General features: G+C 39.6%; 1 long non-coding RNA gene across 1 annotated transcript in view; it reads right to left on the reverse strand.

Moving 5' to 3' along the window:
• Positions 1–975: 975 nt before the first annotated feature.
• The window catches only part of LOC116438529, a 39,659-nt gene continuing 17,091 nt past the window's right edge, over positions 976–23,543 (reverse strand). The window contains exons 2-4 of the long non-coding RNA XR_004237795.1: positions 10,448–10,486; positions 3,463–3,474; positions 976–1,258 (exon numbers count right to left, since the gene is read on the reverse strand). This is a non-coding gene — a long non-coding RNA (uncharacterized LOC116438529). The remainder of the gene's footprint in view (positions 1,259–3,462; positions 3,475–10,447; positions 10,487–23,543) is intronic.

Below are 23,543 nucleotides of genomic sequence, written 5' to 3' on the forward strand. Positions count from 1 at the left end.
CCCCCTTCTACTAAATTTCAAAGAGAAGAGGTATGTAGAGTCATGCTATGCAATTTTGTAATGTTTTAACCCAAACTGGCAACTCAGCACTGCACAGCTGCTCACTCACCCTTTCCCCCAGTGGAATGTGGAGGAAAATCAGAAAAACAAAAGTAAAATCCATTGACATAAGAACAGTATAATAATGGAAATAAAATATATTAATTTTAATAATATCATAATTTCAATATTATTTTCATTGATTTTATGTACTTTTGACAAATGTCTACAGACATTCCTATTTATAACATTGGAGTTGAAGGAGGAATTTCTGGATTAAATATTTGGCTCATTAAACACTAGACGAACAGGTTCTACCCTTCTGTATTTAATGTATGAACATAACTCCCTCAAAGGCAGAGAAACCTCAACAAATTAGACGGCTGGTCAATCACCAACCATGTGAAGTTCCAACAAGGGAAAGTGCTGGATTCTGCACCTGGGATGGGGCAACCCTGGATGTGTGCATAGACTGGGGAATGAGATGCTGGACAGCTGTGCTGCAGAAAGGGACTGGGGGGTCCTAGTCTGTGAACAGTTGAGTCAGCAGTGCCCTGGCAGTCAGGAGGGACATGCATGTCCTGGGGGGCAGTTTTGGGCACCACAATAAAAGAAAGACATAAAGTTATTAAGAGAGCGTCCAAAGGAGGGCAACGGAGATGTTGAAGAGACTTGAGGGGCCATATGAGGAGCAGCTGAGGTCACTTGGTCTGCTCAGCCTGGAGCAGAGGAGACTGAGGGGAGACCTCACTGCAGTTACAATTTCCTCACGAGGGGAAGAGGAGGGCAGGCACTGATCTCTTCTCTGTGGTGACCAGTGACAGGACCCAAAGGAATGGCCTGAAGCTGTGTCAGGGGAGGATTAGGTTGGATATCAGGAAAAGGTTCTTCACCCAGAGGATGGCTGGGCAGTGGAACAGACTCCCCAGGGAAGTGGTTACAGCACTGAGCCTGACAGAGTTCAAGGAGTGTTTGGACAATGCTCTCAGGTACATGATGGAATTTTGGGGGGCTGTTGTGTGTGGGGCCAGGAGTTGCACTTGATGATTCTTGTGGGTCCCTTCCAATTCAGAATATTCTGTGATTCTGAGAATCAAAGGAGTTCATGTTGTTAAGGGTGTAACTCTACTGAGAGGAAAACACCTCTCACAATGCTGCCAACTACAGTAAAATGGCATGGAGTTTTACTTCATGTATAATGGGTTGTTTCGTAAGTAATCTGTTGAGAAAAAAAAAAAGACCATTAAGACAGATCATAAAATAGCACTCCTTCCCTTAGAAATTCTGACATGTTGAAATTTGCTATGAGACCAAGCTGAGGAAAAGTTCAGAATTTCTGAACAGAAAAAAAAGAGAACACTTAGGAATATAAATACAATTTTAATGAAATAGATCATGTTCTATAAAGCAAAAATTATATGAAATACTGTCTGCATTCAAAATTAAAGCACTAAGGTTGAAATTAACAGTGTAGGTCTAAGTGCTTTGAATTTTTGCTGATAAAAATTTGTCAGAATCAGCACTTTATCAGTGTTTAGATTTGAGGAAAAGGCACAATTTCACAGGGAAGCCACTTTCATGTAGGCTTTCACAGCCTCTCCTATAAGCTATACCACCTGAGGCAGTGTTAAAGAAATCATTACATTTGGAAAATCAAATCTCTCAAGCTCAGAATCCATTCTAAGAACAGTTAAAATAAAACAAAAAGGCTTTCAAAATAATCTTTCAGTGTCAGCTATTACCACTGGAGGTAAAGGGTCAAGATGATCCTTTCCATTGCTTTTCTTAACCTCTAAGTTCAACTTAGTATAAAACATCAGATACTGCTGCTCTGTTTGAAATCCAGCTTTGTCAAAACTCATCTGCTCTATATTAAGATATCAAAGAGACTATTATTTTATCTGAGTCTTAACTTGTCTCAAAGGAAAATTTTATAAGGTCTTCTGACAGTTTTTAATTTAATTATTGAGAAGACAGTGTTGTTACAACTTTGTATTTAAAAACATGGCAGTAATTTAACAGGAAAAGCTGTAAAGACGTTAATTATTGGTGTGATTTGGGAACATAAGAACAGCTACTGTGTATGCCACCAAAGGTCCACACCCAGCCCTGTGTCCAGTTTCCAAAACAGACTGGTTTTGTGAAACACCATTAATAGCTAGAGAAGAGGCAGGACAGGAAGAGCTGCAGATGACACCTCTCTTCCTGTCTCAAAGCTTTTTTAGTTCTGGGGCTGCCTTAGTGGGATATGATGATTCCTGAGAAGTAACTTCCTAGAAATTTCCCTTCTGTAAGTTTTCCCACTGTGAACTTTATTCAGATAAAGAAAATCTTGCTTTTTCAGAAAATATTTTCATGGATTTGGGGTTTTTGTTCAAACTTTCTGCACATGTAAACCTGTACACATCCAAGTTTAGCAGTATTAACAGTTTAACTGGAGCTATGCTAGAGGCTGAGGGCTTATGGAATAGTGTGTAAACCCCAGAGTTTATCTGACAAAAACAACCCTAAAACTCCTGGCTGAAATGTTATTACAGTATGTTGTTCCAGCCAAGTTCTTTTGAGAAGATAAATGCACTCAATTCTCACGAACTTCATGATTACAAGAAGCTGCCTATTATTAGAAACAGGGCTCATATAATCACACAAGTAAAATGTATTTGGGACCTAACACAAAGACAATTGAAATCAATGACATTTGTTCTATTGACTTCAGCTTGGTTTGGCTTAAATCCTTAGACTCTGTTCCAGCTGCCAATTCATTTCCAGAAGTGAACTGAAGCATGTGCTTTAGGGATTTAGCTTCCCTGAAGAGGGATGCATTTAAGTATGTACTTAAATGATGTGCTGAATTGGTATTTTATAAGTTTAATGGGAGCAAATTTCCTAATATGGTACAATAAATTCTGAAGAAGTGTATTTGGGCATGTAAGTTTAGACAGGAGTTAAAACAATGAGGAATGATAATGACTCTCTTATGATACATTGGATAATTCGACACATGCTTCTCTCTTTTAAGAAAGTAATTTTTTGAGAACAACAATACAAAATTTAATGGTCAAGAACAACACACTAACAGTTGCAATATAAAATAACCCCTCACATTGTTTTTAAGCAATTCATGCAACAGGGCAAGTCATTATAATAAAGTATCTTTAATTGCAAGAGTGGGTGATAATCCACAGCTAATCAGTTTTCACTATACAAACCTGCCATGATTTTTAATTTTGGACGGAAAGTGTTTTCATATATCTTTAAAGGACTCAAACTCCCAAAATAGAAGCAGCTGTATGATTGTCCAGGTGATCCACTTTCATTCAACCACCACTAGCTGAAAATTCAGGGATTGTAAAACAATTTCTGGTGCATAAGAAGAAAGGCCAATAGGTGATAGCGCACAATTTAAAAAACATATGTACATACCTGTTAGCAAACCTGTGAATAAAAAAAAAAAAAAATCGTCTATGAGTTATTGTGTAGCTTATTTGCAATGCAATTTTAGTATTAAATAGAGGCAGGTATTTTAATTTGTGGTTGAATATAACATGTCTAAGCCTGAGCTAGTAAATTTGAGTGCTAAATGAATATTAATTCAGTATTTTTGTGCGCTGACAATATCCAACTGCTCCAGGCCTGAATGAAAACTGTGTTATGCTATAAACCAAGAAATAGTACCTATTCCAAATGACTAAATGTTGGACCTTCACTTCTCATTACTGTCTAAGAATGCAATCTTTCAGGTTTTAGGAGAATTAAATAAAGGATATACTCAGCCCTGGAGAGCTACACCATCTGTCCTTCCTTAATGGCATGCATTGACCTAGTCACAGCTTACATATGGGGAAAAGGTTAAAAGTATATAATTTTTAAGTACATATACTGACTGATACTGAGGACAACAATTCAAAACATCATTTCAGTTACCAGTACATGACTTATATTTTGAAACTATTTTTAACTGCTCAGTATGACTGCACCTCAGATAGACAGTTTATTCTTTGTGGATCAAATTCTGCTCTTGATTACCATGGTGTTAATGAGTTATTTTCATTGTCTTTCAGGGATTCCCCTGAAAGACTAGTGAAGGTCATAATTAGGCTTTATATTACCTGAAAAATACAATCCTGTAGAAATGATCAAGAAAGTCTTCAAATCTGAGGTATGTTACTTAAAGGTAAAAATTATTTTGGAAGTTGGATCTTTAGGGATCTGTTACATCTTCAAATCAAGAACATATTTTTTTCCTCTGAACACCCTAATTAGGGTATGCAAAAATGGCTCTTGCTATTTAGAAATGTGTTTATTCACTTCAAATGGTTCTATTAATTCTCTCTCCAAAGGTGTTTCAGCCTATGGAGGTCTGCTGGATATTGCCTAAAATAACCTTTCAGAGTACACACAGTCCAGGCTGGACTACCAGTGCCTGCTTACTAAGTTCTGCTCAGATCTTAACCAGAATAGTTTCTCCATTTCAAAGACATAAACCTTCTATTTCCCTTTCCACATCCAGATCTTGCCTTCACAATATGCTGTCTTTTTTAATGCTGCATATTCTCCTGAGTCTCCCCCCTGAATAGACATAGACACCTAACACTTTCACATGCACCACTTTCCTACCATGCAAGTGGTGAATGTCTGGGCCTTTGTTGCCAATGACACTGTTCCATTTTCCAAAAGGGAAAGACCTGAGGTCCCTTCTGTTATCACGTTGAACATACCTCTCTCTCATCACCATTGGTATTTCAATTTTATTAAAGGTGAACTCCAGCACTATTTCTCCTTGCTCTTCCCCTGTCACTCTGTGATACTCCTACACGTGTCTGATTCAGTTTATGGCTTGCTAAACTGTGACAAAGCAACTTCGAGACTTTACACAACCCCATTCAAGTCCTTTTTGAATGCAGACTGCTGCCATGCTTATCAATCCTGTCAACCTGTACAAAACTCTGGTGTTTTCCTTCCACCCTTAGAATGTTGACTCTGAGGTCAGGAAATATATTCCTGCCCCAAAGTCAATGCTGCTGAAAAGAAACAGCTGCAAAAAGCACAGCTCTTTAGAATTGCTCAAACAAACATCTACCCATAAAAGTAATTCTGGAGACATGCTTATAAACAACCATAGACAGTTGTCTAATTCACAGGTACCAACCGAATGGATTGATTTAGCATTAGGGGTACTGTATTTTCAAGTGGAAACCCTACTAGTTTCACCAGAGGAAACAATATCAGCTTTTCTTTTACAGCTATCAAAATTATTCAGTTTAGAATAGCCATCTAATTTACCAGTCTCAAAGCCCCTAAGTACCTGTGTGAAACCAACAGAATTATTGGCTTTCTTTTATGCTAAACACATTAATGTGCTGAACTGGTCACAATAAGAGTCCAGAAGTTTTTGTGTTATCATAAACTTAAACTATGTCATTTTTATTGTGGAATGTATTTTGAGTAGGTACTCCAGACTGTCCTTGAACCAACATATGAAATTAAAGGGTAGTTTAGAAAAGTAACTGCTGAATATAAATTTTTCATGGGATTTAAAAGTCCATCATAGACATTAAGAGATGACAAAGAGTAAGTGTTCAAAAGCAACTCTTTCCTATTTTGTAAACAAGCAAAGTCAGATACCTAAGTATTTAAGTTCTGTGCACCATCCATAGGAGCAGTGAAGACACAGTCAAGGTGTTTTGTTCAATCAGAAACATTTCTTTGTAACAGAGCCTTCAGAATTATGAGAGCTACACTAAAAAAAGAAATACTGGGTGTAATAGATCACATGGCCCTTCACTACCATTCATCAGATGTAAATAAGCTCCTAAGGGGCTCTTAACTCCACCACATACAAAGTTTTGCAGCATGTGTGGTTTATCAATAAAACTGAATGCCTTTTAGCAGCCCAGCAGTACAAGTGTAACATCTGAATTTAATTCACCATTTTGCTACGTAAGGAAGTTTTCAGGGCACAATTTAGTGGCTGGCTGTCCTGGGTTTGGCTTTTTCAGTGAATTTTTCTCCCATCTGCTACCTAGAAGGACAACGTGAGGGGAAGAGAGACAAATGAGAGCAATTAGGAAACAAAAGATGTAGCTGGGTGTTGCAACATTCCATTGAAATAGCCCTGGCTGGGGCCGGGTTGCAGATGATAACTCCAGAAAAAAAGGTGAGGGTGCTACCCCAGAGGCTTGGCTGTGTTTTGCTTTGTCCTATTCCCAGGTTCAGCAGACCAAGGATGTGTTTGCCTGTTTCCCTGCCACCTGGCCACTCGGAGCTCAGAACCAGCCCATGTGGTGCTGAAATATCAGGATCGGCTCCCCCTGGACTCTCTGCCCCCAGCATGTTACCGTAGACACTCCTGTATGTTGGACTCCGAGATCCCAATCTGCTGCGGTTTTCCTGCACTGCAAGTCTGCGTAATTCTTTTTTTGTTTCCCATGACTTCCCAGCTCGGCCAAGCCGCCATTACCACATGGTCTCCAAGCTCACACCAGAGCGCCCCCTGCAGCCGCGGGGGAATCATTGCACCTTCCCTGCGCAGCCAGGAGCCAACAGCGCCCCTGCCGGCTGTGGCCATAACTGCACTGAAGGGGAAATGGCTTAAAGAGCAGGAAGAGACTGTTTATTGGGTTTTGGTTTGTTGTTGCTGCCATTGTTGTTTGTTTGTCTTGATAAATATATATATATATATATTAGTAAAGAACTGTTATTCCTTTTCCCATATCTTTGCCTGAAATCCCAGGAATTTCAAAGTTATAATAATTTGGAGGGGAAGGGCTCCCATTTTACATTCCAAGGGAGGTTCCCACCTTCCTTGGCAGACACCTCTCTTTCAAACCAAGACAGTGTCATAAGAAGCCTCTTCTTGAAAGTGTTGTTCATTCTGTAAATTTCATATTTTAGTGAAATCTTGAAAATGTTCCTGGTGGTTTCAGTCAGAATATGGTCTTCACTGTTTTCTGCGTGTTTTTCATAGAATCACAGAATATGCTGAGTTGAAGGGACCCATCAGGATGATCAAGTCCAAATCTTTTCACACACTCACCTTTAATCTTGTTTTTCTGTGGTAGGGTATGACTTCAGCACTGCTACTAACTTCCAGGAATACAGCAAAGAAAATACTCAAAAGTTAAGTAAGATTTACCAGCCTTGAATATAGTTGGAAAATATAATTTGATACATTTTTACTACATCGTGACAACATCCCACTTCTCCCAGTACTTATAACACTGGGGCTGAACATTGTCATCTGACACATTGTGAGGGGCCAAATTAGTTTTGATTTAGCCAATTTAGTTTGCCTCAACCCTGGTTGTCAGGGTTGTCAGAGCCATGTGGGGGGAGGAAGTGTACAGGTGCCCCTTGCAGGAGGCAGCCAGGAGTGGGGGAAGACTCGTCTCTGGGGAGACTTCACCAGGCAACACCTCACATGAGGCCATCAGTAGAAGACACTGTGGAGGAGCTTCTCCAATCAGGTCGTGAAAAGTCTCCACCAATGGATGGCAAAGAAAGGTTGGACTGGACTGATGGTCTCCTGTCAGCAGGTAGACTTTGCGAGGCACCAGGGGGTATAAAAACTAACTGCATCATGGGCTTGCTGCTGCTTGCTGGTGCTCACTGCTCACTGCTGTTCGTTGGCTCACTTGCTCCCTCCTTTGACCCAGCCCCAGCCTGCCTTCTGGCTCTCCTGCCCTCTCTGGCTCTTGCTTGCTCTCACACTTGTCTCTCCTCCCTGTGTCCCTGACCACTGCCCTGACACTTCGTCCCCGCATCCCTGCCTGAGCTACCCGCATTTCAACCCTGCCAATCCAGCCCACCCTGCTGCCCCAATCCAGTGAGCCTCACCATGACCCTGTCCAGGGTCCTGGTCCTCTCGTCCGAGGGCCCACTCACCACGTGTCCAGTGCTGTTGCCACGGGAGCCACGCCTGTGAAGCCAAGCCTCTCTGAGAGCTGTGCAGGCTCATTAAGACCCAGCCCATCCCCAGGCAGACAGCATGCACACCCCACCCCCCCACCCCCCCGCCACCTGGACACCGACAGCACTTCCCTGAGTCGGTGGTGGTAATGCCCTCTTATTCTCTCTCTCTCCTCTCTTCCCCATTCCCTTTCCATTTTCCCTCCTTCTTTTCTGTCTTTTCTAGCCCTCTTTCATTTGGGCAACTCCTTTTTCTTTTTGTTCTTTGTTATCAATAAGTGGTTTTGAGATACAAGATTTGTCTTGTTTGGCTTAATTTTGTTCCTGACCATCTAATACTGAAAGAACTCTTTGCAGTTTCCCTCAGTGGAACGCAACATATGTTGACCTTCCTGGACGTTTCTCTTGCTGCAGAAAGGTTGTTTAACTGCATCTGCAAAAATCAGCCAGTCAGTGTTAGAGGGAATTATGGCTGGGCTGCACACCTCACACTGAAGAAAATACACTTGGGATAAAATCCATCAAAACTCTATATGATACCAAGATCCTTTTATAGGTGTTTTTCCTGTCACATGAAAGTTCTAGCCACATATGATTTCTCTAAAGCTTAGAATTAAAGCTTTCCATTCACTTCTGTCTGTACAGAAATCTGTGCCAAATTTTCAAGCGTAAATAAGGGATGGCCGACTAAGTGTCAAATGCCATGGAACACAGTTGTTTATTAGAGATATACAGTCTGTAAAGGAACATAAAGCATCAAGGATTTTCTTGCAACTTCCTTACCCATCATCCAAAGTTTGGAAAAGGCAGTAAATCAATCTTACGGCACCTACTTAGAAAATCAGGCACCTACTTAGAAAAGCTCTGAGGTTCTAAAGCCTGTGAAATGGCATTTTTCCAAAACACTTCAGTCTGTTCTCAGTCATGTGGATAGTGGTACCTTAAAAGTTTGCTTTAGTGACAGAGGAAGAGAATAAATATTAAGAATTTAAAAAGGGGTCAACATTCTTACAGTCATATTGTGAGGAAAGAGGACACTAAATTAAACAGGAATTGTAATAGTCCACTGGATAATGTAAATGTCTAAAGCTACAAATACACAATATATTTTGGGTGGCCTTGAAGTAGGATTTACTGTATTCTGATAGTTCCCCTGAGTATTCTTTTAACATATAATGCAAAGCATTTTTCATCAACAGGCATTCAGGGTAGCTTCATAAATGTCAAAAATGCTTAAACATCACTGATACTTAACAATGCAAGGTAGAAACTTAATCCTGGTGTGTGAAAGGAATGTAATAAAACCACAGCAAATATAAAAAGTATAGGACAGAAGATATGTTGTCATTAAGTTCTGTTAATTGTGACATAACAAAGGCTACTTTGCTTGCAGAATTTATTAAAAAATACAGATCTCACAGAAAAATCTCCTTTCATCAAAATCCACAATCTCATAGGATTGCACTGATCTGAATAAAATTTTCAGCAGAAAAAATTTAAAATATTTGTTACTATTTGTTTTCTTATGCATGATTTCATCTTTTAATGTCTTCCTTCTTTTTGTCTATTTCCTATTTATAATTTGGATACCACATAAGCATTCTGTTGTTACCAAATGAGTATTACAGATATTTTATTTTGGAAAATACAGATAACCTGCTAAAATATAAGAAGAAAATAAAATTTTCCAAACCCATAATATTCCAAACAAATAGAAACCTGACCTCCATTTCCTATGGGCATCTGTGTACATTCATAACAAGATTAATTTGTGAAAAGAACATTCTCTCCCACCATTTTATCTGAAGTTTTTGAAGCAACCTTACTGACCACTTTAATATGCAAGGAATGTACAATAAGGAGGACGGAGACAGTACTATAGTGCCTAAGTGTGTCTTCCAAGAGAAAATCTCTTATTCAGAGACTATACAAAGAGAGGATAAACAGACATTCTGTTTTTCAAAATTGTGTTTGATCTGAAGTAAGAGACAGAATGATAAAAGAGAAAAGACAGCAATAAAAGTGAACAGTAATACAGCATTCATCAGGCAGGTAGAAATGTAATGAATCACAGAAACAGAAAACTGAAAGGCTAAACTCAAAAGACACTTACACTTGTGGTTTCACATACAGCTCAGGAAAGCTCTTTTCCAACAATAAGGACAGGCAGGAGGATAATGCAGAAATATTTGACTGAAAATTAACACACTGATGGTTGAGTCTCTAGGTGATTGGTCAGTCCAGAGACCATAAAAACTGAGTAAGTTAAGCCTTGAAAACAAAGGTGACAGAGATATGGCATGAGAGAGCTGAAAGACCGAGCAACGCTTACAGGGTAAAATTCAGCAATGGGAGATAGTCTGGCTTGTGTTCTTTAACCCTCAGATACAGCTGGTAAACTACTAATGGAAGTAAAGTAGCATTATTTATCTCCTGTTGGCATAGAACCAGTATCAGCAGAATTAATAATTACCTATTTATAAAAGAAAAAAGTCCTTACCTTTCTCTGATATGGTAGCCATACACACTTCAAATGTACCTAAAAATAACAAATACAGGAGCTAAGCAAATTTAATTAGGGAAAGTAAGGCCCACTTTCATAATGGAAAATAAGTTTGAGTAAATTTTGTTAGCTTCTTAAATCTAAACCATAATTTAGAAGAAACTTAATCGTAGCATCATAGAATATCCTAAGTTGGAAGGGTCCCACAAGGGTCATCAAATTCCAAGGACCTTAAGAACTGTAAAATTGAAGAAATAATACCTGTCTGTATCAAACAACAGGAAAAATCGTTTCTGCTACAACTACAGGCATAAATAGGAGAAAAACTCACTAGGCTGGTAATACATTCTGATTTGAAGTAGCAGATGAACTGATCTCGTGATGCCTTATGTCAAGAATAAAAACTGCCCATGAGTAAAAGGGTGATATGGTGAACCATGACAAGTGGAAGATTATACATTTAGTTATTGTTTCATCATCCTCTTGTAACACAGCTACAATAGCATCACTACGTTGTCTATATTTATACTATTGGAAGATTTCCATCATGTCATGGACTTTCTGTATTTGGCAGGGGGGACAGCAGAACAGAAGAGATTGGGAACTATTGAATTGACAATGAAAATCGCTAATTGCACCTGTATTCAGGGAATGTAGACATCTAAAATGTAGACATTTAGACATTTTAGACATTATAACCGATTTCTGCTCAGCTCAGAAAAGCCTATCAGACACTATATTTCCTACTGCCATTCATTTCCTGCTTCATGTTACTGAGTATCCATCATAACACTGATTATGAACTTGGCAATTGTAGTTCATCTGATATCACAGAGAAAATGACATGTCCTTCAAAATAAAATTACAGCATTCATGAATGATCAGTGAAGCACAGAAGCATGCGTGGGTTCAGTATTATAGTTGGTAGCAAAGAGTCAAGAAGGGCATTTGCATGTGTTCCAGCAGGAGCATTTATTGCTTCTACACTGTCGAAGGTTGCAGAGGCAAATACCAACATGATCCCAAAGCTCACAGTTTTATCCAGAGGCAGGGAAAAGGCAGGACTAGGGAATGGGGACCAATGGAGAAGCTCTGGGGGAGTGATGAGGGGTAGAGGCTAGCAGCCAACCAGGGAATCCAAACTGGGATAGATTAACATAACAGAACAAGCATCCTGGGAGAATCCTTTTTGGTCACCCTAACATAAAGTGGTTCTTGTGGTACTAGGAACTTGTCTTACTGAAAACTCTGTCCCTTGTAATGTAGGTTCACCAGCAACCACAATGTGTTTATAGTACATACTGGAGGGCAAAGATTATTGCCAAGCTAGTGATGGTTAAGTGGAGGCAGAACAGGGCTTTTTAGACTGGCACAGTGCAAATGCAGCTGTTTTCCTTCTAGGGTCATGCCCTCTTTGTTGGAGTCTCTTGGGCAAAGATACACTAAAGGACATCAGACTGGAATGCAAGACTGTTGCAGGATAATACCCTGCAATAGTGCAAGATATTTTTATTTATATCAATATGCCATTATAACATCATCAACTTCTACCTACCTCGTGGTAGGTAAGCCTTAGTCACAGCTGAAATACTCCGTGAATTTTGTGAAGTTTTAGAGATCTATCAGCATAAGCTCATAATAATTCTTTCAACAAGTTATTAATTTTGAAAGTATCACAAAAGTTTTTCAGACAGAAAGATTGGAAAAAGAAGGAAATAAGATGAAGAAATGAAGAAATATAAGAAATATATGTAAAGCAAGAAGAGGAAGGTAGGATAATTTTATATAGCCCATGAACCAATAAAATATGTCTATTTTGAAGAACCACCAAAACAAATAACTATTGTAATCTAATTTGTTTTAGGGCTTGGAAGAACTGAAAAAATATATCTTGATCACACTACAGCAGGATTCCTTCTCTTAGTTAGCATGTTGGTCATAACTAACACAAAGACTTTTTGCCAGTGCTTCAATTTACACAAAACCTTTCAGGATTAGTCTTTTTCATATGAAAATTACTAGAAATTTGGGGGAAGTTGATGAAAACTTTGATTAGAGAAAAACACAATTCTTCTTGAGAGTGTAGCAGGTCTGGACAATGACTCAAGCAAAGGAATATTTTGAACTGTGATATTCTCAGGTGAGTAAAAATTCAATGTTTTGAGATATGCTCTCCAACTGCTCACCATCCCAGAGGTGTTCAAGGAATGACTGACCTTGTCATTTAGTGCTATGGTGTAGTGGACAAGATGGTATCAGTCAAAGCTTAAACTCAGTGATCTTGGAGGTCTTTTCCAATCTTAATGATTCTATGATTCTAACTCTGCATGGAAAGGTTTGGATTTTACCTGAGAGGAGATAGGAAATACAGGAAAGTCAAACTCTTACGAGATGAAAAGTATTTTCCATCCAGTTCATTTGTAGCACATTGGAGGATATGTATGTCACATCTGTGACATCTGAAAGTGACAAATCTCTCACTGCCTTTATAAAACCAGTTGGTTCCTCTCCTGGGAACCTCTGTTTCATAAGGGTGGAGAATCTGCAACAGATTTTAGCGGAAAGTTTTACCTCAAGAAAATAAATTCAATATTTCCTGATGGGTTATCATATTAATCCTCCTCTTGTAAGTACAAAAACACACAAAACTAAAACCAAAACCAAACCAACCAAAAAAAACCACCAAAATCAAACACGAAACCAGACAAAGATGTGACAACAGAGACGTAATTAAATTTTCACCCCCCAAAAAATCACAGAAGATAGCATATTCTATTTCACAAAAGAGAGTTAAATACCTCTGTGATTATTCAGGGAAAGACCACATTTTTAAAACTTCAATGACTGCAGTGAGCCTCAGTGACTTCAACACTTAAAAATGTGCATAATTATTCATGACAATTAGAAACTGTCTGATTAAAGAAAAAGAAATCTTTTCTTTGAAGAGCAAGAAAAGACAGAATTACTTTGAGCAAGTTGTGGATAACGTATCTATTCATTCTTGACCTAACCTACCATAGTTTATGTTGATGAAAAGGAAGCAAATATAGGAAATTCTTACTCATCACATTACAGAACTATGGACAACACACCAGAGAATTACAATCTTAGAAGGTAAAAGACCTTACCCAGTGAAAGACTCCTGCTTATCTTAGCATGAACGTAGTATTTACATCAGTGAAAAAAACCCACTTGAGTAAGAATTATGATTAGTATTGTTCAAACATTTAGAGGACAGAATGAAAGTGGACAGAAAATAATTTATATTTGATGAGTGCCTATCATTATCTCCAAGAAAAGAAGGAGTGGAAAAGAATCCAGGGGACATTCCTTCAAGCTGTTGATCCAGATTTTAGGAATGAGTTAGGTCTGCCACTTGTAGATGTATCTGAAGTGTACAGAATAAACACCTGGAGCTGTTTGAAATAATTTACCTTCAGTTTAAGAAGGGTATCTCCTATCACACCGTTAGAAGTTTTCAGTACATCTAAACTGGGAGAAGAACCAGTTATTCATTTTTATTGGACTGTAAACTTTTACCCTCTAAATGTCTTTCTGTTAACAAAAAAATACAAACATTGTACAAAACACAAGACAGCTTAGTTCAATGATGCTCAGTGAAGCATTAGTGCTGCATAATCTGATTCGTTTGATGCTTTAATAATGCAAAACATAGTTTCTGCTTTATTACATAGCTGTTAATGCAGAAATGACTCCTCTTCAAACAGTATGTATGCTGTGTCTCCAAGTCATCTTTGATAATGTTGCTTGGCCTAGAGAGTCATGTAAGAGTAGCTGGCATAACTACATAAATAATAATGATAAATGGGAGCTGAAAATGAGCTCATGGCAACAGTACGAAATGTGTAACTTTGTAATTATATAATTATATTTTAAAACAGATTTTTTCATCCTGAAAATGCCAGAATTTTCCACAAGACAGAAATTCTGTATTTGCTAATCCCAGTTTTAATCTCACTCAAAACAATAAACTACTCTTCACATACTTCACTTCCTTGCTCAACTACGCTATTAATTCATGACCTCCTGGGGAAAAAAAAAAGGAGGGGTTCTAGATCTGATAATCCAGTACCCTTTCAAATTAAAGTGTTTTATACATTTCCTCAAAAATGCATATGGAACTCGACTAAACATTCTCATTTAATGAATAAAAACAGACAATAACTAAAAGTAGTGATACTAGATTATGCTCTGAGTTTCAAGAGTAACACTCTAGAAATCAAGTGAAATATGTATTAACTGTGTGCTACCACAGCAGGTCTGGTTTTTTTGAGCTACACTGACTAAACTTGTTAACTTTCTGTCTTCCACTGGCTGAACAACTTCAGGGGTTGTCAGATACTGGTAAAGGAAAACATGGTGTCAAAGCCAAAAGTGATTTAACTCAGAACTACTATTCAGGAAAAACCAAAATCATCAGTATTTTATGAACATTATTCTCATACTAAATCCAAAACACAGAACTGTACCAGCTCCTTGGAATAAAATTAACTCTATCCCAGATGAAACCAGGTCATGTTGCCTTCTAAATAATATTATTTCAAAAAGGAGCAATGATGCAAATAATGATTGCAAGCATCAATGGGTTATTTGGAATATTTGTTATGTGGCTTCGTAATTATTTTTTCCTGATTTTTTTTCCAGTTATAACTTCTGTTAAGGTTGGCATTGATCAGTAGTGTTTAAAAAATTACAAAGGAAAATCAACTTTTTAAATTAGTTCCTTTAGTGGAACAAAATTGCATAGTATTCTTTTATTTTTAAAAGGAACCTGCCCTTGTAAATATAAATGTGATTTAGCATTACTTATTTGTAGAAATTACATTTTAAAGAAGATATTGAAGAAGAGCAAAAAAAAAAAAAAAAAGGAATAAAATTTCACACAAAAGGTAATGTTTCTGCCTAAAAAAGAAAATTATAAGGTGAAGCAGAGTGAGCAGAGCACATTGTTTAGTTCGAATGGCATGGAAAAATGTATATACTCTCTTTAGGGACAAATCCGAAAAAACTCCTGACATGTTTTTAAATAGTCAAAAGTTTCTGGAAATCTGATCTACTTTCCCTACTATTCACACTAGTGATAATAAATAGGTCTTTACAAAGACTTTTTGGTTCCTTCATTCCTAAAGAATAATTCTGCAAAGCCTTTATGCAAGACAAATCAGAACTCCAGATCTGAACACTATAGTTCCATATAGAAACGTAAAACTTCTCCTAAAAATACTTCTAAAAAAATTATTTAGGCAAAGGTCTCTCCATATTACTAAGAAAATTATGACTATTCAGAGGTATTTTTAGACAGTATGATAACTTTAATTATCTAGTAGAAAAAAGAGACACTTCTGTAGTTTTATACTGAGATTATACATAGAGTTTCACAAAGCTCTGTTCTCTCATTGCTTGTGGACAGCAGTTTTCATGAAAATAGATTAACTGCACTTATAAAAAGATAGTAATTGTACTTTCCGAGTAAAACTTAAAACTTCTAAAGTTACATTACATTCTCTGACAGTGAATCTCCTCATCCCAAAAGTGCCAGCTCACCTGCCTTATCCGTAGGATCACCAGATTTCCTCTGTTCTCTCACTGCAATGTGCCTGTTCAGTGCTTACCTACTGATCAAAAAGCGCCATGTAAACGCAGCACAGCAGGTGCCAATAAGCAGTCAAATAGAAACATTGTTTGAATAAAAGGACCTAAGGCTATGTAAGAATAAATTTCTAATAACAAACTCTGTTTGTGTCATTTGGCCAAATTTTAAACACAGCAAAACTCCTATTCAGTTTTGTAGACTTACACCACATAATTGTATGCATTTCAGAGATACTAAAGATTGCTTTAGACAAATCACATGCCTTAAAAACTCACAAAGTTTCCAGTTCCTTGTGAATCAAGAACAGACTCCTCTCACATCTATAGTCTTTCTATAATACTACCCTCTGCATAGCAATCAATATTAAAGAGAAATGTACAAGAAATTCTATTTATGAAAAATACAATACAAAACAAAACAAAAACACAAGGTCTTCTGTCCCTGTTAAAAGATCATTTAACTTTCTATATTTAAATACCAGGTGAAACCTGAAGAACTAGGATTATATCTCCTGTTAAATTTATTGTCAGAATCACAGAATCATAGAATGAATCTCATATCCAGAGATGTTCTTGGGAATAACTTTCACTATTAAGCTAAACATTAAAAAAAAGTTGACTAATAGTATTTAAATAGCTCTTTCCAGTTTTTGTAGCAATAAGAGTTGAAAATAGAATGTTTGATGCCAGAAAACAAACTCTATTTTCAGTTAGTAGTGGCTTCAAAATGGTTGAAGGTCTTATCTGCAACAGAGATATGATGGAGATGGAGATGCTAAAAAGTGCTACTTTATAGCCTTAAATTATCAGCTTTATCCTTTGCATCACCAGAGTTAGTCATAGAATATCCTGAGTTAGAAGGCACTCACAAGGATCACAAGAATCACATGGACCTGAGAGTGCTGTATTCAAGTTTCTATTTATGTATTTAAAAAACCAAACCAAATTGTTTTATAACTTACTGAAATAGCCCCATTTCAATCTGAACTATTCACTTTGTATTTTGTGTCATTCCATAATGATATAAAATATTAACTTTCATCTAAAGACAATTATTAGGCATCTTTTCTTCAGTGACAGACAAGATGATTCACCTGTCAAGGGACTCTCTTCACCTTGCACAATTGGTATATTTCTTTTCAGTGCTGCCAACAGCTTCCTACATCCCAGCAGGAGTCACTATAAACCAGGGCCACACTTCCTGTCTTTGGCCACTCATTTTATAACCAATATTTGCAAATATTCTTTGAAAATAACTTTGGATAAAACTTCAAAGTAGCTACCCTGTGCCTAAAAGTAGACGAAAAGCATAAATGAAAGCAATATATTTTTGCAGTGACACTTTTCTGTAATGATAAAATTATGTACAATGAAAATGTTCCTGAATTTATCAGCACTTATTATTTCATTGAAATATTCATAGGATGAATGAAAATAATCATTAGGCCCACAATATGTTATTTTATGATATCTCATTTTTTTGCAGGAATGCTGTTAATTGTAATATTTCTTTGCAATAGTATGCTTTCTTCAGGAAAAAAAAAAAATTAACAATTGCTAGGCTGTCAAAAAGTCATAATAATAATACCACAATCTTAGAATTATATTATTCCTATGCAAATGACTATTCCAAAGCTTATGCGTGAGTCAAGAATAACAGACTTCAAAAAACCCAAACCTCAGTATATTAAGGTAAGTGGCAATTAGAATTCCTGGAGGAAATCCTTTGCCTCTATTCCTAAGAGTCAAAAAATAACAGAAGAATTGATGGTTACTGGAAAACATAGTACTAAAAGGGAAGATATCCCAACATGCAGGAGAAGTAAGAAGCAGTAAGAGAATAGTAGGACTACAAGAAATATGACAAATAACGTAAACAACCTGTCATGGGTTAGCAAAGCATAGTCCCGGAAGTGATGTTCTTGCAAAGGGGTGCTTACAGCTTCCTCTGTGACCTAACCGAACTTACCAGCTGGCCAGTTTGAATATGGACAATTTTTTAAGCCACTTAAAATTGTGACCACCTCTGTGATCCACACTTAAGAACACGCCAGGCAGAGCCCTCTCTCATTTCCAGTGCTGGGACAGGTGGCTGCAGGCCCCGTGCGGGGGCTGGCGGGCCTGGCCCAGGCCCTGCTCGGGCCAGGCCGGGCCAGGCCACAGCTGTCCTGGAGCCGATGGGCCCTGTTCCACCTGTGCACCACCCTCCCCCCTCCCCTCCCCTCCCAGGCCTGCTATGTGCAGCCAGAGTGGCCCAGTTCCCCCTCTCCAGTGCAGCCAAGATTCAGCTGAAGCTGCACCGATGTCCGGCAAAGCATCATGTGACCAAGAGCGATAAGCCACATTCCAGCTGCAAGGCCTGGGTGAGATTAACCCTTTTAGTGCTGTGAAGAGCTGAAAACCTGAGGGAGAAGAAACAGGAGATGGTTAAAGCTGGAATTCTGTTGTAAGGCTATGATGTATCAGAGTACCCATTATAATTTCATGAAGGCATGGGGGGTGGAGCATTCAACTTGTACTTGTGAGCAAAAGCACCTGCGCTGAGATAGGCAGATGCTGACGCAGCTGTAATTTCATGAGAAGTTTGAACAGGGAGAGATGGAAGCAATGAGGACTTTTGCTCCAAATGGAACAGGAGAAAACCTCAGTTCCTAGAGATGCTCCCAGAGATAGTCCTAGAGATGAAGATGATGAGCACCCTTTGCTCCCAGGTGTTGGGGTCTCTCCCCCTGCCATGGAGCCCTGGGAGAGGGGCCCTGGGGGGGAGACATGGGGTTTCCCTGCCCCTGGTCAGCCTCGTTCCCATTGGTTGCTTTGGGTTCCCCGGTGTGGCCAAGGACCCTCGGGTCCCGTGACTGCGGAGTTCCTGAGCAGAGCCCCAGCCATGCGGGTGGAGAAATAAAGCTCTGAAACATCTACCACGAATCTGTCCATATATACTTCATTTCCACGGAACTCCTGGTTTGACATATGCTTGTTACAGTAATCCCCGCTGTAACAAACTGGTGGTGGAATGCAGGCAGGACACCAATCCCTGAGGAAAATTTGTGAGTAAAAAACCACTCTAGACCTCTCTCTTCTCATCTTGGTTTGGATATTCTCTCTGGACTATGGAAGAATCGTGGGAAATGGAGCTCTCTGAGCCACAGAAAAAAATGTATCTAGAAGTAAAAGGAATCCTTGAACAACAAAACAAAAAAATAATGCAACCGGGAGATCTAGAACATTTCTTTTTCTGGCTTTTCAAAAGGTTCTCCTATATTTCTCGAGACTTACTTTTTGATATCGAACCTCCTGGATCTTGTGAGGGGTGTTTCTGGGACGAGATCTGGGATAAAGTCAGGGATCAAAGAGAAGCTTTCCGTGCATACCTTATAATCAGGGAAGCTCTTGAGGAGCATTTGTATGGTCCCATTACCCCTAAAGCAGAAGATCATACTTATCCTGTGGCTGAGGCCGCGCGGCCGCCATCCCAGGAGCACGAGACTGCAGCCGTGCTGGCGGAGGTGCCTGCCCTGGATGCGCCCGGCCCCCTCGGGAGTGCACGCCTTATCGTGGACCCCATCCCTGTCTCGGGGTCCCCAGCCACGCGGCCGCGAGTGAGGGAGCGACGCCGCAGGCGCCGCAGGTGTCGTGGGCCACGAGCAGCCAGGAACCGGGCATCGGCGTGGCAGGCCGCTCTGAGCGACTGGCTCGGAGAGCCCTGCGGAGGGAGAAGCGGCGGTTTTCACAGCGACATGAGAAGCCGCACAGCACAGCTCCGAGCCGAAACAGGGCCGTACTCAAAGCAGCATGGAGTTTGCGGAGCGGAACCACTCACAGGGCGCGAAACCAGCGGCGATGGCAACGCGGGGCCGCACAGAGCCCAGACACGCACCGGAGCAGCGCCGTTCGGAGAGCATGGAGCAGCCGCAACGCGGGGGCCCGGCCGAGACGTCGGAGTCAGTGAGGCAGCAGCCACGTGGGACCAGCACCCACGACAAACATGCAAGCACATGATAGGAGGAGTTGTAGCCACGAAAGTCACAGGAACTGTGAAATGGTACAATGTAAAAAACAACTATGGATTTATAACACGAGATGATACAGGGGAAGATTTATTCATCCATAGAACTGCCATTAAAAGGAATAACCCTAAAAATTACTTGCAAAGTGTAGGAGATGGGGAAGTTGTACAATTTGATATAGTGCAAGGAAAGAAGGGATTACAAGCAGCAAATGTTACTGGGCCTGGAGGTATTCCCGTCAAAGGCAGCCGTTATGCACAAAATTATAAACAATGTCCATCCCGGCAATTTCCCCACCCACAGCCTACTTTCCCCCTTTTACCCTATACCCAATATGAACCCCTTCCTAAGTTTACCCTATTCCCAGTTTATTCCTAATCCGTTTTTCACCCCATGGCTTCCCTATACAATTCCATTTCCCTACAATTCCTCTCCGATGCCGAAGGGGGGATGAAAAGGGGGAGGGAAGAAATTAAACCCTCTCCTGCCTCAGTTTCCCCACAGAGCATGCCCGGAGAGTTCTGTCTCCCTTCTGTCAGCCCTAAGATGTTCCACAGAATCTGTTTGGACATTTAAAGACTCAGGAGGGTGGCTTGTTTTGTCTTGAAACTGTTCTTGTTATGTTTATCCAGTTGTTTTCATTCTCCTTTTATTAAAATAAAACGGGTGAGATGTTGGGGTCTCTCCCCCTGCCATGGAGCCCTGGGAGAGGGGCCCTGGGGGGGAGACATGGGGTTTCCCTGCCCCTGGTCAGCCTCATCCCCCATTGGTTGGTTTGTGTTCCCTGGGGTGGCCAAGGACCCTCGGGTCCCGTGACTGCGGAGTTCCTGAGCAGAGCCCCAGCCATGCAGGTGGAGAAATAAAGATCTCTGAAACATCTACCACGAATCTGTCCATATATACTTCATTTCCACGAGACTCCTGGTTTGATACATGCTTGTTACAGTAATCCCTGCTGTAACACCCAGGGAAGGAGAAGGGCCTCTGTTCTTAGAGATGAAATGCTCCCAGAGATGGGTGAAGAGAACTTTTGTTTCTGAATGGCTCAACCTTAAAATTGTACCCCAGTAATTCAAGAGTGGACCCTCGAAAGCAGTTGTGGGAAAAGCTGCAAGTCGTGGGAAGGGACTTACATGCGAGCAGAGAACCAACCCAGGCAGATGGCTCGTTGTGATAGTTTCTCCATAGCAGGAGCAAGAGAGACTCCTCTTCCTAAATGAACTGAACAAGGCTATTACGGAAGTGGTAAACAGACTGAACATCTCAAGGGTTGTCTTTCTACATTGTCAGTAGGAGAAGGGAGGAAGGTAGGGGGAAGAGAAGAGTTCTAAATGTGTGGTATGATTTTATCTTTTTTCTTTTTCCCTCTTTTAGGTCTGTTAATAAATTTCTTTATATTCTTTCAAGTTTGGTGTCTGCTTTGCATTTCTCCTAATTCTTATCTTTACAGAAGGTAAATAGTAATGAGTATTTTGGACCAAACCACTACACTATCATAAACAGGAAAATTAGGAATAATGATATAATTAAGCATGAGTTTAAAGAGCCAGCACAAACACTGAATAAAATAAGCAAGGCAAACACAACACCAGTTCTAACTGCCAAGGCATATAAAGGAACATGAAAATATTTTACTAATAACTTAGAAGAAAACAGCAGAAGAAAATTAAAATCTGCTATTTAAATATGAACCAAAAATAACAAGCAGTAGAAGATACACTAAAAGCTGATGTTTTGTTTTATATTTGTTTTTTCAACCACTTTTCAGAGAGAAGTCAATTTAAGTGGGATTTGGAACATCATTTCAAAATTGTTTGGCCTGGTTTTTAAGGATGCTCCAGAGAAATCCAGTGGATCTTTGGGAACATTTTTAAGTATATACTGTGTAATCTATTCCCCTTTTCTTTCCAGAAAATTCATAGCTATCTTGAAGCACAAACCAGAGGACAAGGCAAAAAAATTAATATATAATATTTTACCTTATGTTCTACTGGATCAGAAAAGACAGAGATGTGCAAAGAAACTCTAATCAGTCTATTTTCAGAAAATGAAACAATGATGACTGAAGTTATTGAACATTTTACTAACACCTAGAAAATACAACTGTGGCATAGATTTGTCAAGGATAAAAATACCAAACCAGTTGTTTTTGTTTCTATCTAAACATATGGCCTGTTGGGGAAGATGAAACAGGAAAGCCTTATAAATATGATTGCCTGACAAAAGATTTTGAGAATATGAAAACTATAAGCGACATCGAAATGAAAGCCACCTTTGAAATACCAAGTCTTAGTTACTGAACAACTGGAAAACAATGGTATGGCCGACTGAAGGTAATCCCCTCTTGATTGAACAATTCCCTCTGCTTGCAGGCAGGTCCAAGGGCCAGAGCAGACCCTACTAGCTCAGCAGAAGGGGTCCAAAGAGTAGTTTTTAGAAGTTAAGATGTAACACTCTATGGTAATATAAGAACTCTTATAGGCTGTATGTAAATGCTATAGGATTTGTATCTTGTATTAGATTGGTTAGTGACAATTAGAATATTCAGTACAGAAGATGATTTATTGTATTGTAACCAGGACTTCATCACTTCTTCACTCTCATTCCTCTCTCTCTCTCTCTCTCTTTACTTACCTGCTTACTCTCTTGCTCTCCTGGGCCTGCTCCAAGCTGAGTCTGGCAGCTCTAAGCAGTGCCCCTATACCCACGCCCTTTGCAATAAACCGCATGTTCCAAGATCTGACTTCAGAGATCTCTCGTCTCCGTCAGTCCCGACCGTCCGACCCACACCCCCAGAGCTCCCGCAATGGCCAAGTTAACATGATACATATTTACAAAGATTTTGATGTTTTCCATACACAGGCACCTCATAAAATAAGGAAACTGTCTAAATAAAAAAAAAACAATAAATAAATGAAAAACTCTCAAAGCAATGTGGGCAAGCTTATACATCATTACACTCTCAAGGCACTGCAGGAGGTTTCCAACTGAGAGAGATACAGACAATTTAATAAAAGAAGGGCCGCATGCAGAAGCAAAGGGGAAAAAAAGAACTTTTTCTCTTCTTGGCATCAGCAGGCAATGTCCACTCACTGTCTTCAGAAGACAAACACCTTAATAAACAGACGTCCCCTTCCTTCTCCTTTCTCTTAGTTTTTATTGCTGCACGGTGTGGAATAGCCTTTTGGTAAGTTATGTCAGCTCTCCTGGCTATATCCCTTCCCAAGGTCTTCCCTATCCCAGCCTCCTGGCCTTTTGGGGGCAGGGGCAGAAGGGCTGCAGAGACAGCTTCGATGCTGTGCAAGTGCTACTCAGCAGTAGCCAAAGCACTGGTGTGTTACCAACATTGTTCTAGCTAGAAGTACAAAGCCCAACAGGACGAGAGCTGCTGTGGGGAAATCTAACTCCATCCCAGCCAGACCTAATTCAGCTTGTGTCCATTGCCTCTTGTCTTCTACTGTGACTTCTGAGAA

This window comes from Corvus moneduloides, chromosome 2 (assembly GCF_009650955.1).
Source record: "Corvus moneduloides isolate bCorMon1 chromosome 2, bCorMon1.pri, whole genome shotgun sequence".
In the NCBI taxonomy this organism is placed as follows: domain Eukaryota; kingdom Metazoa; phylum Chordata; class Aves; order Passeriformes; family Corvidae; genus Corvus; species Corvus moneduloides.